This window comes from Anas acuta, chromosome 1 (genome assembly GCF_963932015.1).
Source record: "Anas acuta chromosome 1, bAnaAcu1.1, whole genome shotgun sequence".
NCBI lineage: Eukaryota > Metazoa > Chordata > Aves > Anseriformes > Anatidae > Anas > Anas acuta.
The window spans coordinates 161381644-161394817 of record NC_088979.1 but is presented as its reverse complement, the minus strand read 5'-3'; the positions used below and the strand labels follow the sequence as shown (position 1 = coordinate 161394817).

Sequence of the window (13174 nt, the reverse complement as noted above, 5' to 3'; positions counted from 1 at the left end):
AGAGCTGCTGCCATCCTACAGGCATGGATACACCATTTGCAAAAAGTTTTTGGATGAATTTGTGTGGATAGATTCCCCCCAAAAAGTAACATCTCTCTGCAACTGAGTGATGTGTTACAGAACAGTTACAGAGCTGAGGGGGAGATGACTGAAAGCAGCCACTGCTGCATGCAACATGCTTATTTTAAAGTGTTTCAAACATGCCTAACTCTCTGGGTCTTTAGCAACGTATCCAGAGCCTCTCTAGTGCTCAGTTATCTCTGATTTCTAACATGACCTTCACCACAGAGGTGTTTGAGCCTCACCCAACAGTAAATTATGTTAGAATTTTGATAAGTGTGTGTGTAACTAAATAGGTAGATTTCTGAAGAGAGGAAATAACTTTGAAATACGAGTACTTAAGTATCCGTTGCATGGGCATATCGAATGGGTTTGGAAGGAAATTCAATCTCTGTTTGTTTCCATTATATTTATCTTGTATCAGGCTTATAGTTTAATGTTTCTGCAATTATCAGGGCTTAAAAAAGCTTTACTCCTTCCCACCTTCTGAATTTTGTTTCTTTTCTACCTTTCTCTGCAGCACTGAAAATAGTTGTGGCTCAGGATAGGGTGCAGATCAAAGTGGTGGTAGAGCCTCAGGTACCCTTGGTGCATCCTGTTTGCATGCTCAGGGTGTCTGCTGAGCCTGTGAATTTTCCTGGGTGTCACATTCTGGGCACTTCTTAGCTCTTCAGTGAGGAAGAAGGGATCCTGCTTCCTAAGATCACCTGGGAATTTTATTTTCTAATACTCTTTTAATGCAGAGATCCACAACAATAACAGCACTCATGATCTAACCTCTTCCAGTGCTACATTACAACGGTGGCATGCTAGTCTTCTAAATCTTGTAGCAGGTTGTTGGAAGCGTCTTGTAGACCCCTAAACTGAGCATCTCTTGTGTGGTTATCTATGATGACCAGGCAGCAATCTCCATGCCACGACTGGTCTGGTTCATACTTGCTCACAGCATTTCACATGCGGGGAGGGATACTCGGTGAGAGGTGAGGATATTCAGGGTAAGATCAGTTCTGCATTGCCATACTTCCCAGGAGAGATTAGCCTTAAATGTAATTACCTCAGCCTTTTCATTCATGTTCTCCGTTTGCTAATGTTACCCTTCTTCCTCCACTGGAGAAAAGCCAGAGATTTTCTTTCAGTGATGGTGAATGGAAAGGAAGGCATGACTGCCTGGTAGAGCAGTGCAGGCTCACTGCCTCCAAAATGGCTGCATTTTATTTGAGCCATTTCAGCCACCTGCTGTTATTCTAGTGGCCACAGGGGAGCTAAGTCATTCTTAACTCTCTTAAAATCTTCAAAGCCAGTTTATGTTCCTGGGTGATGCAGTTTTTCATTTATTTTTCCCTGTAAATCCAAGCTCTTTTATCTGTGTGTGTTGCAGTACTTGTCTTCCTGGTTAATGGGTATTTTAAGCAACACCTTTTAAAAGCTTCTTAGGGAATGCTACTGCAAAGAAAGAAAGAAATCTCCCATACATGAGATAAAGTCGGAGCCCAGTATTACAAGGTTCCCCCAGAACTGAAAACAATTACTGTGTTTTGGGTGCAAAATCATAGACACTGGTTGGAAGGGGGTCCTGCAGAGCTTACTGAAGCAGGGTCAGTGTTTTTACTTACCCTGTCTTGCTGTCTTACATACCATGTAACCCTAACTCCGACCATAGTTCTCAAGCACTGAAGGGAAAAAAAAAAAAAAGAAAAAAAAAGCCCACATAATAAGAATATTCCTTTAGGAATCACAGCTGCAAGCTCTAAGTTTTTTCCCTCCTACAACGTAAGTGATCTCGTCTGCTGACAGAAAACTGCCACATCCCCACCTGACAGCACAATTCATTAGAAATCTGTAACATGCAACTGCTGCTGGTTTCAGTCCAGACCTGCTTCTGTATTCAGAGCTGCTAGGAAGCGCTGCGGGATGAATGCTGTGAGCTCCCTGCTCGGGGGAGAGGCTGTGTGCAGCACATGGCAGCAGCGCTGGCTCAGATAGCGCAGACACAGTGTGAGACTCTGCGTAAGGCTCTAAGTCCCAAATCCGGCACAAGTAAATTTGGCCCAGATGTCCTGACATTTAAGGTGCCTGCCCTAAGGGGTGGAGGAATCAAATCAGCCTGCCTGAAGTAAGTGTTTTCATCTCTGCTTTGTCATGGTTGCACCAGGGGAGACCCTACAGGGCATCTCCATCCATTGGAAGGGGTCTAGAGTTGGGAAGGGGCTGTGGTGATTTTAGTCCTGTTCTCAGCTTTTTATGTGACCAGGGTAAATCCCACAACCTTGGAGAGAAAATTTTCAATAGTATCTAAGTGCCTGACAGGGGACCTATTGGGATCTTCAGAAATTCCAAGGCACCCAAGCACATCAGAAAATATACACCTCAACCAGTGCCTCTCAGCAGGATCCTGAATTTATCCATAATGAAATACTCTGTGGGTGAAGAGATCAATCGCTGAAAATAATCCTGTAAGGTCCAAGAAGTTTATGTCATGGCTGTAAGACGCGAGGATGTACCCAGTGCCTGCTTGGCTTTTCTGATATTGTTTAATCACAGAGGTGGCTGTGCAGCAGGTGCTGATTTTTAATGCGGTTCCAGGTTTCAGGATGCCTTGAGAGGTGCAGGTAGCCTGTTGCTAGGACTGTGATCTTGCAATGTATGAGCACACTTCAGTTTCACTGAATCTGCTGGATGCACGGTGGGCTAATGCTCTGGGAAAGTAGGCTCTGTTTGAGCTTGGGAGAGCCAAATGACAAATGGGAGAAATGATGCAGCACTGGGAAATTGAGCTCACCAGAAACCTTACCCAGCATCACTAGTAAGCTGTCTCCCCCTGCTAGTGCTCAGCCCAGCTTCCAGCTAGGCACCCACCTCTTTGAAGGTGGGTGCCTAGAGATTAATAAATAAATAAATAAATAAATAAATAAATTCATCAGATATTTTTTACTTGCCTATTTTTTCCCCCCTCCTAATTACTGTGGCCTATAGTCCAGATTTGACAGTGATCTGCCAAGGGAGAGGTTTTCTACACATCCACTTGTCTCTTGGTGACCAAAGTCCTGTTGACAAACTCTCTGCACCGGGTAACCATGCAGCCAGAACATGTTTCTTACAGATATAAGAATCACCAGGGAGTGAAACAGCTTTTCTCTAGCTAAATATGCAGCACATTTTAAATGTCTGTCCTTTATTATAGGATCTTCCAAGGATAGTGATGTAAGGTGTGGGGGCTGGAACTGTGCCTTAGCCAGAGATATTGTAGACATTTAACAGAAATACTGAGAGTGGTATGAATGGGCATGAAAGGCACCAGAGGATGTGGGAGAAGGACAGGAGTTGCAGGTGTTGGTGACACCTAGGCTAGAAGATTATCAAGAACATGGCACTCCTTACAGCTTTTCAAATCACCCAGTCTGGAAAACAAAGGTCAGCTTAAAGCAAACCACAGACTGAAGCTATTAAGAGGTGGGAAGATAAAGGACAAGGCTGGAGCCATTAAAGACATCCAGGTAAGGAAACTAAAGACAATGAGTAATGTTTCCTAATACTCCTGAGAGGTAGAACAGGGTGGGGTGACAAAAGACCCCTGAGAACCCTTAAAGTAAGCAGAAGGCAAATCCAAAACCAACTCATGGTCACCTACCTAAGAGGAACTCAAAAGATGTGATGAGTTGTTAACTTGTGTCACTCATCTTCCTGTCTTTGCAAGCAGTCCTGGCTGGAGCATGTGGGCACAGATATTTTGGTGCCTGAGAACTTGCGGGCATGAAAGAATGAGCGTGAATGAAATCAGTAGTTTAGAATAAAGTCATCTCCTCCGATAAGGTTTCTTTCTCATTGAACTTTGCTGCATTAGTTGAGATTTGTGCAACAGTAGAGCGCTCCTGCTCCTAGCCAAGGAGCTGAAATGTGATAAACCTTAAAAGAGGATGTTCTGCATGAGGAATGTGGAATATTCACACACATCCCTCTGAAGGTAGGTGTGCGCTCCAAAGCCTGTGGTTAAATTAATTCTTAAAGCTCCTCAATTTGACATGGCTTTCCTTTCCATACAGAATGTAACTGGAGGAGGGATAATTTTCTCTCCTCCTCTGCTTCTTTCTTTCTCTACCACCTGTTCACACATATGATGTCTTCTGTCACCAGAGACTATCTTGAATGAAACTGCACTGATGCATGGCTATGGTCTTCAGGCAAAGGTGCATGAGGAATATTAAAAGGCAGGCTGTGAATGAGGGGAGAGAGACTCTACAAACTATATATATTCCTCCTTGTCTTCTTTCTCTGTAAACTCTGGCTCTAATTCATGTGTGAGCTGCAAGACAGCTGTCAGACTGAGCACTGCTTCCTAAATACATCTAGCAAGGAGCTGAGGGTTGGGCTAGTGCTACAAGGAGAAGCAAAGCCTTCACCCCAGCTGGCAGATGGAAAAGAGCCTGGCTCCTGGCTGGACCCAAAGCTTATCTTCCTAGGGAGACTGGAAGCGACGGCAACTTTACTTTCCTCTCTAAGTGCCTGGCTAGACTTCAAGGTGCCCAGATAACTCTGAGTCTGTAGTCCCTACACACATTTTCCCGCATGCCATTTTCTCTCAGAGACTCTGGGGATGCACACTCACTGCCTGGAGGCAAAATCGCTTCTTTACTGCTTCTGCTCAGGCACATCCCTGCTGATTTCAGGCTCAAGCCCTCCTGTATGAGGCTACGGCAGAAGGTAGGGAAGAAGTTTTGTGTCTGCACAAAGGAGTCACTTCTTACAGAGGTGCTGGATCCTGCATTCATGGGCCTATGACGCTGCTGACAATGGCTGCTCTTACTGCCTCCTGGGACAGCAAAGTCCAGATGTTCTCAGTTACTCACCTTAAATATTTTTTCCCCTGATTTTAACAAATGTCTTACTTGTTTCAGGGAGTGCCCTCATTCTAGGAGCACGGGATCTGGTGAGTAACAGTTCTGCTTTCACCTCAGCTGCTGTCTTGGTGTGACTATAAAACTCCCTCACATCCTCCTCTCCAAAGTGAAGACCCCAGGTGTTTCTCTCTCCTGCCAAGGTGCCGGCTCCTTCCCCCAGCTCTTCTCTGTGCCTCCTGGGGAGCAGGGACCAGAACTGCCCACTGTACTCCAGATCTGTGCTTGCCCAGGTTTTTCATGGGAACAAAACTATACAAAGGAAGAGGAATGGTACAGTAGCATCTTGTTCCACTCAGGGCTCATCAGCTTTGGCCAGTGCTGCCTCTGACCTCTCTTCCCATTCATTCATGGTTTTGGACAAAAAAGTTTTCACCAATCAATTTTTAGCTGTGATATTTCCCCAACCTATCTGTCCTTATATAAATATGACACTAAGCAGAGAAACTTTCACTTCTGTGCATCAAAAGAGAGACCTTGACCTCTGGTACTGCAAATGTGAATCAGTCATCTCAAAGCTTAGGCTCCCTCCAAGCAGTGTGGTGAAGGAAGGAAGCCTCCGTAGGTACATCTTTGAGGCTGGGATTACCCTGCTCTGAATGCATCACTAGTGGGGTATCTGGGAACAGGGTGGGCTTCACCTCCCACCTGCCCTTCAGTCTGTAGGTTGATGCACTGGCTGCAGTTTCCAGCCCAGCTGCTCTTTTCCAGCTCTTTCACTGAACATTTTAGGAGTCTGACCACAGGAGCAGCTTCTGGCCAGCTATCCAATGAGACTGATAACTCATTTACAGCAGACCTATAATGCCCACCAATTACCAGAGCCAGCAGTTCAGGGGTGCAGCAATGAACTGGCTAATTAGGGAAGTGCAGCCACCCCTGGGTAGGATGCCTACCTCAGCAGAGTGGGCAGAAGTGTGGTGGCCCAGAGAGGAGTGAAGATCAGGGCTACTGCTGAAAGAAACAGCTTGAGGGTATTTTGAGACAGACTCAGAATACTGAGATAGTAGTCGTCTGGTGGAGAACCTCCACCAAACCAATCTTGCACAGTGTCTATCAGCCAGTATTGCTGATGACCTTGCTGAAAGGTCTGCTGTGAGGGAGAGGAGAGAGAATGAAGGAAGGAGAAAAGACTTTCCTGGCTCTTTTCCTAAGCATGAGATGCTGAACTTCAAGGTAGTTTTGAATTTCTGTGGAGAAGAACAACCAAGAGAGAAAGCAAAGAAAGCACAGGCAGTTTCTGGGGACAGAAGAGCATAGCATTGACTTACAATATCTAAAGCTGAAATGTCGCTGCACAATGGCCTTGCTCTGTTTAAAAAAGATTTGTAGCACATACAAACTGCATATATTCTCTAGCTATTGCTAACCTGACTATGGCAGGGCTTCAGAGCATCACTTTCTGCTAATAATGCAGCTTATAGGGCAGTCAGTGCAGACTTTTGCCATTTCATTCAACATCTTTCAGGCCCAGGAAAAGGTGGGAAAGCAGAAGATGGGGTTGTCTGTGCTCTACTATTGCATGGCTGTAGCTTCTGGAAACCTCCTTGAATTCTGATGGCATTGCACGTGCCAAGTGGATGCTATTGTGAACAGGGTCAGTGGGTGAGGGCAGCACTCACCGTGGAAGGGGTCCTCAGCTGAGCGAGCACAGCACAGGCACTTCTGGGACATGGTAGGACCAACTGTGCTCAGTTCCTGAGGGAGGGTTGGGGCAAATGCATGTTATGTGAGAGGCCAGAATGCCCCTTAAGATGGCAAAACGGCCTAGAAAACGTATTTGTCCATTTGCATCCTGGTTCTTTTGCTTAACTTAGCTCCACAGCACAAATAACTTGATATATAACAAATAACTCAGCAAAGTAACTTGAGCCTTTTGCATCTTTGTGTCATCAGCTAAAAAACAGGGCTAATATCAAGCCTACCTACCTTCCAGTGAGTTGCAGCTAATTAGAGTTAGCGTTAGTTAATGTTTACACAGCTCTGGGATGTGAAAACGGCAATATCATGCTAAGCATTACTCCTGGTTCCTAGACACCATGATTCTTCATAACCAGGGCAGTCAGTTAAATTAGCTGCAAGAGGAGAGATGCAGGAATGAGGAAGGCGGAGGAGATATCCAAACATAATACTGTATGCATGATGATCTGCAGCTGCAGAAGACAGGGGAAGCTCTGCTCCTGCTGCTTAGGGAGCCAGAGAGAGAAGCCTCTGTTTGTACAGGAGGGCAGGAGTTCCCTGATGGACGTGCTGCAGCACTGCACCGGCTGAGGAAAAGAAGGGCCATTTTCTTAGACATTTCTGGGACCAAGGGCTCTGCTCAAATCTCATGTGGGTCTTGTTCATAATTTTCCGAGGATGTTGATTCTCTGTGATGCTTTTTTGGTTAAAGCCTGTAGGAATGAGACTGGCAAGCTGCTGGATGGAGGAGCAGCTTTTTCTTCCCAACCAAGCACAAACTGTAGCAGGTTGGTTGAGCTACAGGACCAAGCTGAGCAGCACTTCCAAGTGCTTGCTTCCTCCTGTCTGTGTGACAGCACCATCCTCAGTGGTAAGCAAGGAAGGCTCTTCGTAGGAGGCTTCACATGGCACTTCACATGGCAGTGCCCTGAGTGGTGCAGGACACCTCTGGACGTAATGCAGCCCAGGAGGCACACTGGCTCCACCAGGAGACCTGTGTCACCCAGGGCCTTCACATCACCTGAAGCCAAGGAGTAGGAACTAAAGGAGAGTATAGGAGAAGCAGAGTGAGAATGAAGCAGCCTCTGTTCCCAGCAAGGCACCCTTCTGAACAGGAAAGGAAGGCAGTGGGACTTGGTTGAAACCCAAAAAGGGGATTTAGAATCGTGTGATGCCACGTCCCAAAGCTGGATTTTGTCCAAGTTCAATAGCCTGTATTTTGGCCATTGATCCAGAACAATTACCCGAGTCAGGACCTTGGCTTGCAGCCTCTTTCAAGATCTGTCCCCAGCCACATAGAGGTCTGTCCCCCTGTAGGGATGTGATTCACTAGGGAGGCCAAGGGAAGAGTGCCACGCTCTGAATCACCAGAGCTGTTTCTTACAGCTCCCCAGTGCTAACCTACATATCAGCAGAGGACTTGGCCGCAGCTCCTGGCCAGCTTCCATCCTCTGCAACTGCACTCTGCTGCCTTGAAATACCCCTCCTCACACATGCACACATATACCCCACGGTTTCAGAATGATACAGAAACTGTCACTGTTTTCTGTCCAAAACTCCTGCACAGCAGTGGAGCTGTTTTGTCCTTCTCAGGAACAAGGTCCGTTTCAGTGCCAAAAGACATGAATTATGTGTCTGGAAAGGTTATAAAAGCTCCTTGGGACCCTTTGGAAGGAAGTCGCAATCTTGAGATGTAAAGTGATATTAAAATGTCACCCGATCTGACTGCTGGTGAGATCAGGGTCTGTGGCCTGTGGCTAGGGAGGTGTCCTTGTGATGCTGAAAGGCAAAGATTGCTGACAGCAAGCATATTCCATTTATGAAGTCATAAAGGTGTCCATACTCTGTAACTGATTTAGGATATTGTTCCTCCTTCCTCCTCCTCTCCTTGTCCTGTGGTTCTTCTTCAGCCTCCTCCTCCCTACACTAGCTCTTCTCCCAGATAAACTATCTCCTGCCTTTGGCCGATTATTCTCCCCTACATTATAGTGAATGATTAGTCCCTGTCTAGTTGCCTCCATAATTAAGTGCTGCCTGAAGGAATACTCTTGTAAGTAACCAAGGAGGTTGCTCCCTCTGGGGCTGTTGGAGCGTGGCACAGCTCTCCACTGGCTTCCACACCAGGAGGTGGGTGTGCTGTGTGGATACTCCTTCACACCCAGCCCCTGATGGAGGCACTGCATGCACAAACCGCCCTGCCTGCAGCTAGGGCACGGACCTCCCCACGATGGATGTGTGCACATCCCAAGCTCTTCACATTCATCTGTGGGCTGCCATCCCAGCCAACGTGTGTGCAGAGGGGCACATGCTCTGCTCTCCACTGAGGTCCCCAGCCTGTACACTCCCAACCAAGCATTAAGGCTCTGCATACCTCCAACTCACCCTTGTCTCTGCTCCCCTTTCTCATTTCTCTGGCTCAAAAAGCACCATTTTAGTCCTGTCCCATCTCATATAGACCCTTGGCAACTCCCCATATTAGGAGGAGGCTCTCTGGTGAGGACTAGGATGAGGGGAGAGATGGGGAGCAGAGAATGGATATTAGACAGCGGTAGTGTAAGAACACCCCACCCTTCCTATAAATATCCTATCAGTTCTCTTGCTTCCTAGCAGCACTAATGAGGCTCAACAGGAGTGACGGAGGGTGACAAAGGAATCACTGATGAACAATCAGAGATGGCTCTGCTGCTAATGGGACTAATGAGCTACTTTGCATAAACTGAGAGGGAGGGAGGAAGAAGAGCAGAAGAGCTCCTGGAGGGAAGGCCAGTGGCAGCAGGAGCACCACAAGGAGTATCCTGCAGTGAGGCAGCACTTGCTGCTGTCCATTTGCCCTCCTGACCACAGGAGAACCACCACTGGACATCTGTCCGTGAGTGGCACATGCGCAGCCCACGTGGAATGTCTTGTGTAGCTCTTGTGGGCAGAGAGGTTAATCAAATCATTTGCTGAGGAAGGGGGACAAAACTTCCTTAACTCCAGTGGCCAAGGTATGGACTTGTGGACTTCCAGAGAACTCTTTGCCCTACTTTTAGGGAAAGTATATCCAAGTTAGAGTAGAGCTGTCAGACTCAAAATGCATTTGCTATGGCAGGCTGGACTGATTTTCAACCTCTCTCTCTTCTGCATTGGCACCAGATTACCCAGATGGGGTTATTATCCCATTTTGAAAAGGATTAGCATCTTCTTCCCTGCTTTTTTTCAGTAAGAGCTGGGAGCCAGCTGTAGGTGAAAAACTCAGGTTTCACAGAGGGTTGGCAGCTGTGATGGAACTGAGGAAGGAGCATGCAGGAGAAGGAGGAAGAGACAGAGGCAGGACCTGCAAAGGGGAAGTGCTAATGACTGTGCCTCAATCAACCAGGTAAAGGCAAGGAGAGAGTCTAGCTCCAGCCCGCACTGCTAAGGTTTGACAAAGCTTTTGTGTCCTAAAGTCAGGGTGGCCTGGTGTACTCTGGTTATGCTTAGGAAATACACAGATTGGGTTTCCCAGCTTGAGAATGTGACACAGGCAAACCACACCTAGGTCACTTTTTCTTGGCACATTACTACTACATCTCCCGTGACTGCTGTGTGAAACTGGAGAGACCATGGTGCCCTGTTCTGCCTCTTACTCCTGGCTGCCTATTGTTCCAGCACCGCTTGCTGGAAGCAGGAATACCATCTCTGTCACCCTGTCTCAGTCCTTGACCCCTTTGCTGAGGCCATGGGCAAGCAAACAAGCTATGATCTCTATTACAATCTGGACAAGTGTCTGCTAATAGCTGGCCTGTGCTCCATTAATGCATTTCCCTTTCACAGAGGCTCCCCAAACAGCTAGAAGATGGTGACAACTGTGCAGCAAGAGCAGCAGGTTAGAAAGGCTGCAGCGTTGCTCTTGTTTGAATTCAGAAGCAGATGCTATAAATTATCTTGCAAATGGAGCTGTAGGAATGATTTTCTGCCTCGCCTCCATAATTTGTTGGCATTTTATCTAGGTGCACAGCTGCAGGTGGGGTGTCCTCGCAGGAGGGAGAAGGCACTGAGCTCTCTGCCCACTTATTAGCTTGTACTGGGAGAGATGATTACAGGCTGGGTGCAGCTCCACTAGCAGAGTGGAGCTGACAAAACCTTTTCTCCCCCAGGGCAGGGTGTGCACAAGGCTCTACACTGACTTCCTACCCTTATATGACGTTTATGCCAGTTTAGTGGGCATCTCTAGCAGGAGATGAAACTAGAAAACTACTTCTGTATTCAGAGCAGCTTGTGAGCTAGGTAAAACCACCAGAAATTCAAATGCCAGATGTTCCTGTGTCACTGCCCTGACCTCTAAGGGCTACTGAAAATTCTCCTGCGGGATTGGCTTTTGGGAGCTTTGCACAGTTGTAGAAGAGCCCTATAGAAAATCCATGCAGATTAACTTTGACTCTGAATGGAGAGTATTGCAAGGAAAAGAAATTAAAAGTATGTGGTTGGCTCAAAATCTGTTCTGTGTCTCTTTGAATGGCCACCATGCTGTTCTGATGCCTGATCAGAGAAAGAAATCTCTCTCTTTGGTGATGTGATGATTTCCTTAATGATGACAATGATACAAAGCTAATTGAGGCCAGAGCCTTGTGCACACACACATGTAGTTGTGTAGATTTTGTGCGTCCCAAGAGCTCATAAGAGAAACCTGTGATGGGGACAAGATACCACATGGGATTTGCTGTAACTATTTGTCAGCGTCATGCTGCTGCTCGTCGTAGGGGTGAGTGACTGGCACTTGGCTAGGTGGAATGAAAGAGGGACTGGAGCCCAGCCTGTAGAACTAAGGAGGGAAAGCCTTGCATTGGAAAACTGCAAAGAGCAATGGAGGGATGTTATCTATGGCCATCAGTCTCTGCCTGCTCTGCTTTCTGTAACTCCTTTGCCAGCTTCAGGCTGTGATTGGCATTCACTGTCAGCTCCTTCCCCAGAGAAAAGAATGGATCCTGCTGTGTGTGTCCTCACACCTATGTACATTTTTCCCATCAGGATCCAGGGGTGCTAAGACTGTTCATTTGGAGCACAGTTTTGTAACCTGTTTGCCTGCTGATGATCCTGGCACTGGCACCTGAGAGCATATGTACTTGTTTTCTCTAGCTATTAGCACACTTCAGCCTCCACTTGCCTCCTCCCCATGGTTCCTTTCCCAAAGGTTAGACAGGCAGAGGCATAAAGAGGAGGATGGGCACCAGATAGATGACCCCAAGAGAAGTTTTTCCCAGCATGTCCTTTCAGGGTCTGGCTCTTAAAATACGGGAGAGAGAGGCTGTTGCTGTCACCCTGAGTAACTATACTGCAGCTGATCAATGCTGAGATATCTTCCTTCCAGCTGGTAAATGCTCTCCTGCTTCCTCTGTGTAATATACTATTATGGCTGAAGGATGCTGGTTTTTGTTTGTGTGTTTATTGGTTTGGTTTTGTTTTTTGTTACTGTTTTTTGTTTTGTTTTGGTACTGTTTCTTGTTTTGGAAGAAATTTTTTTTCTGAAACGACAGTGGGGAGAGTACTGTGGATAAGGTTCTCATGACCATGGAGCTATTGTGCTGCCTTATTTACTCCATTTATATAATTATGATGGGTCTCAGCAGCTGATCTATGCCTGCTGAATTTTGTAACTGAACACCTGAAGATACTGTTCTGGAAATATTCATATAGTTTAAAAATTTGGTACAGTTGAGGAGCTTTAGATTCAACTACTTCTATTGCAAAATTCCAGTGTAACTTTAGACAACGTGTTGCAACATCTTACACCTCGTCTCTGACTGTCATCTGCAAAATACAGAAATCCAAGTCTTTGCCTTACATGTGGATTTTAAGTTCTTTAGAGCAAATGTTGTCTTTTACAACATGTACACCAGTCTCTTTTTGGACTTCTGACTATAAGCATGCTGTAGATGGATATTTTCAGTCAGTATTAAAGCTAATAATTTTTATTAATTTTTCTTAAGCTATGATCTTATGATGTTCTTTGCAAGAGCATGAAAGCTGTACTTGGAATCCTGTTCCAGTTCTTCTTATGCCATTATTCTTGGCACCCCTAAGTTCCTACTTCATATGCCTTTTTTTCTCTTGAACTTTTTTCATGCTGTGCTACTGCTGCAAGATAGCTGCCACGGACCACCTCGGACTTGACATACTTATATGTGGGAAATTGGAGGTGACAGATGAGAACAAAGTCCTCTTATCTCAGAAGAGAATGGCAACTGTGTAATCCAAAATTTGAAATCAAGGATTTTAACTCTTAAGTTTGTCTTGACACCTTGGGCTGCATTTATTCACAGATCAAGAACAGAGAAAGGGCAAAAAAATGCTACATCCACAAATGCTACATAGGCCTGTGGCCTGTGGCACACCTACACATAAGCAGGAGCTCATTCTCTTTCATCTATGCAGACATCCATTTCTGGGGGCTGTGTAAGATCTGAGCACTTAAATGCATCAAGTAGAATATTTACGAATGTACCCAGTTGAGGCAGAGGGTCTCTGTAATTATCTTTCATTTCACTGGCATCTCTAACAGGAAAAGACCTCTTTCTCTGGTA

The 13174-nt window shown here is 46.1% G+C and overlaps 1 protein-coding gene across 1 annotated transcript in view; it reads left to right on the top strand.

Annotated features, from left to right (window-relative positions):
• Positions 1-3348: 3348 nt before the first annotated feature.
• The window catches only part of GSG1 (germ cell associated 1), an 88842-nt gene continuing 79016 nt past the window's right edge, over positions 3349-13174 (top strand). The window contains exon 1 of the mRNA XM_068668975.1: positions 3349-3554. The gene's annotated coding sequence lies outside the window, so the exon portion shown is untranslated. The remainder of the gene's footprint in view (positions 3555-13174) is intronic.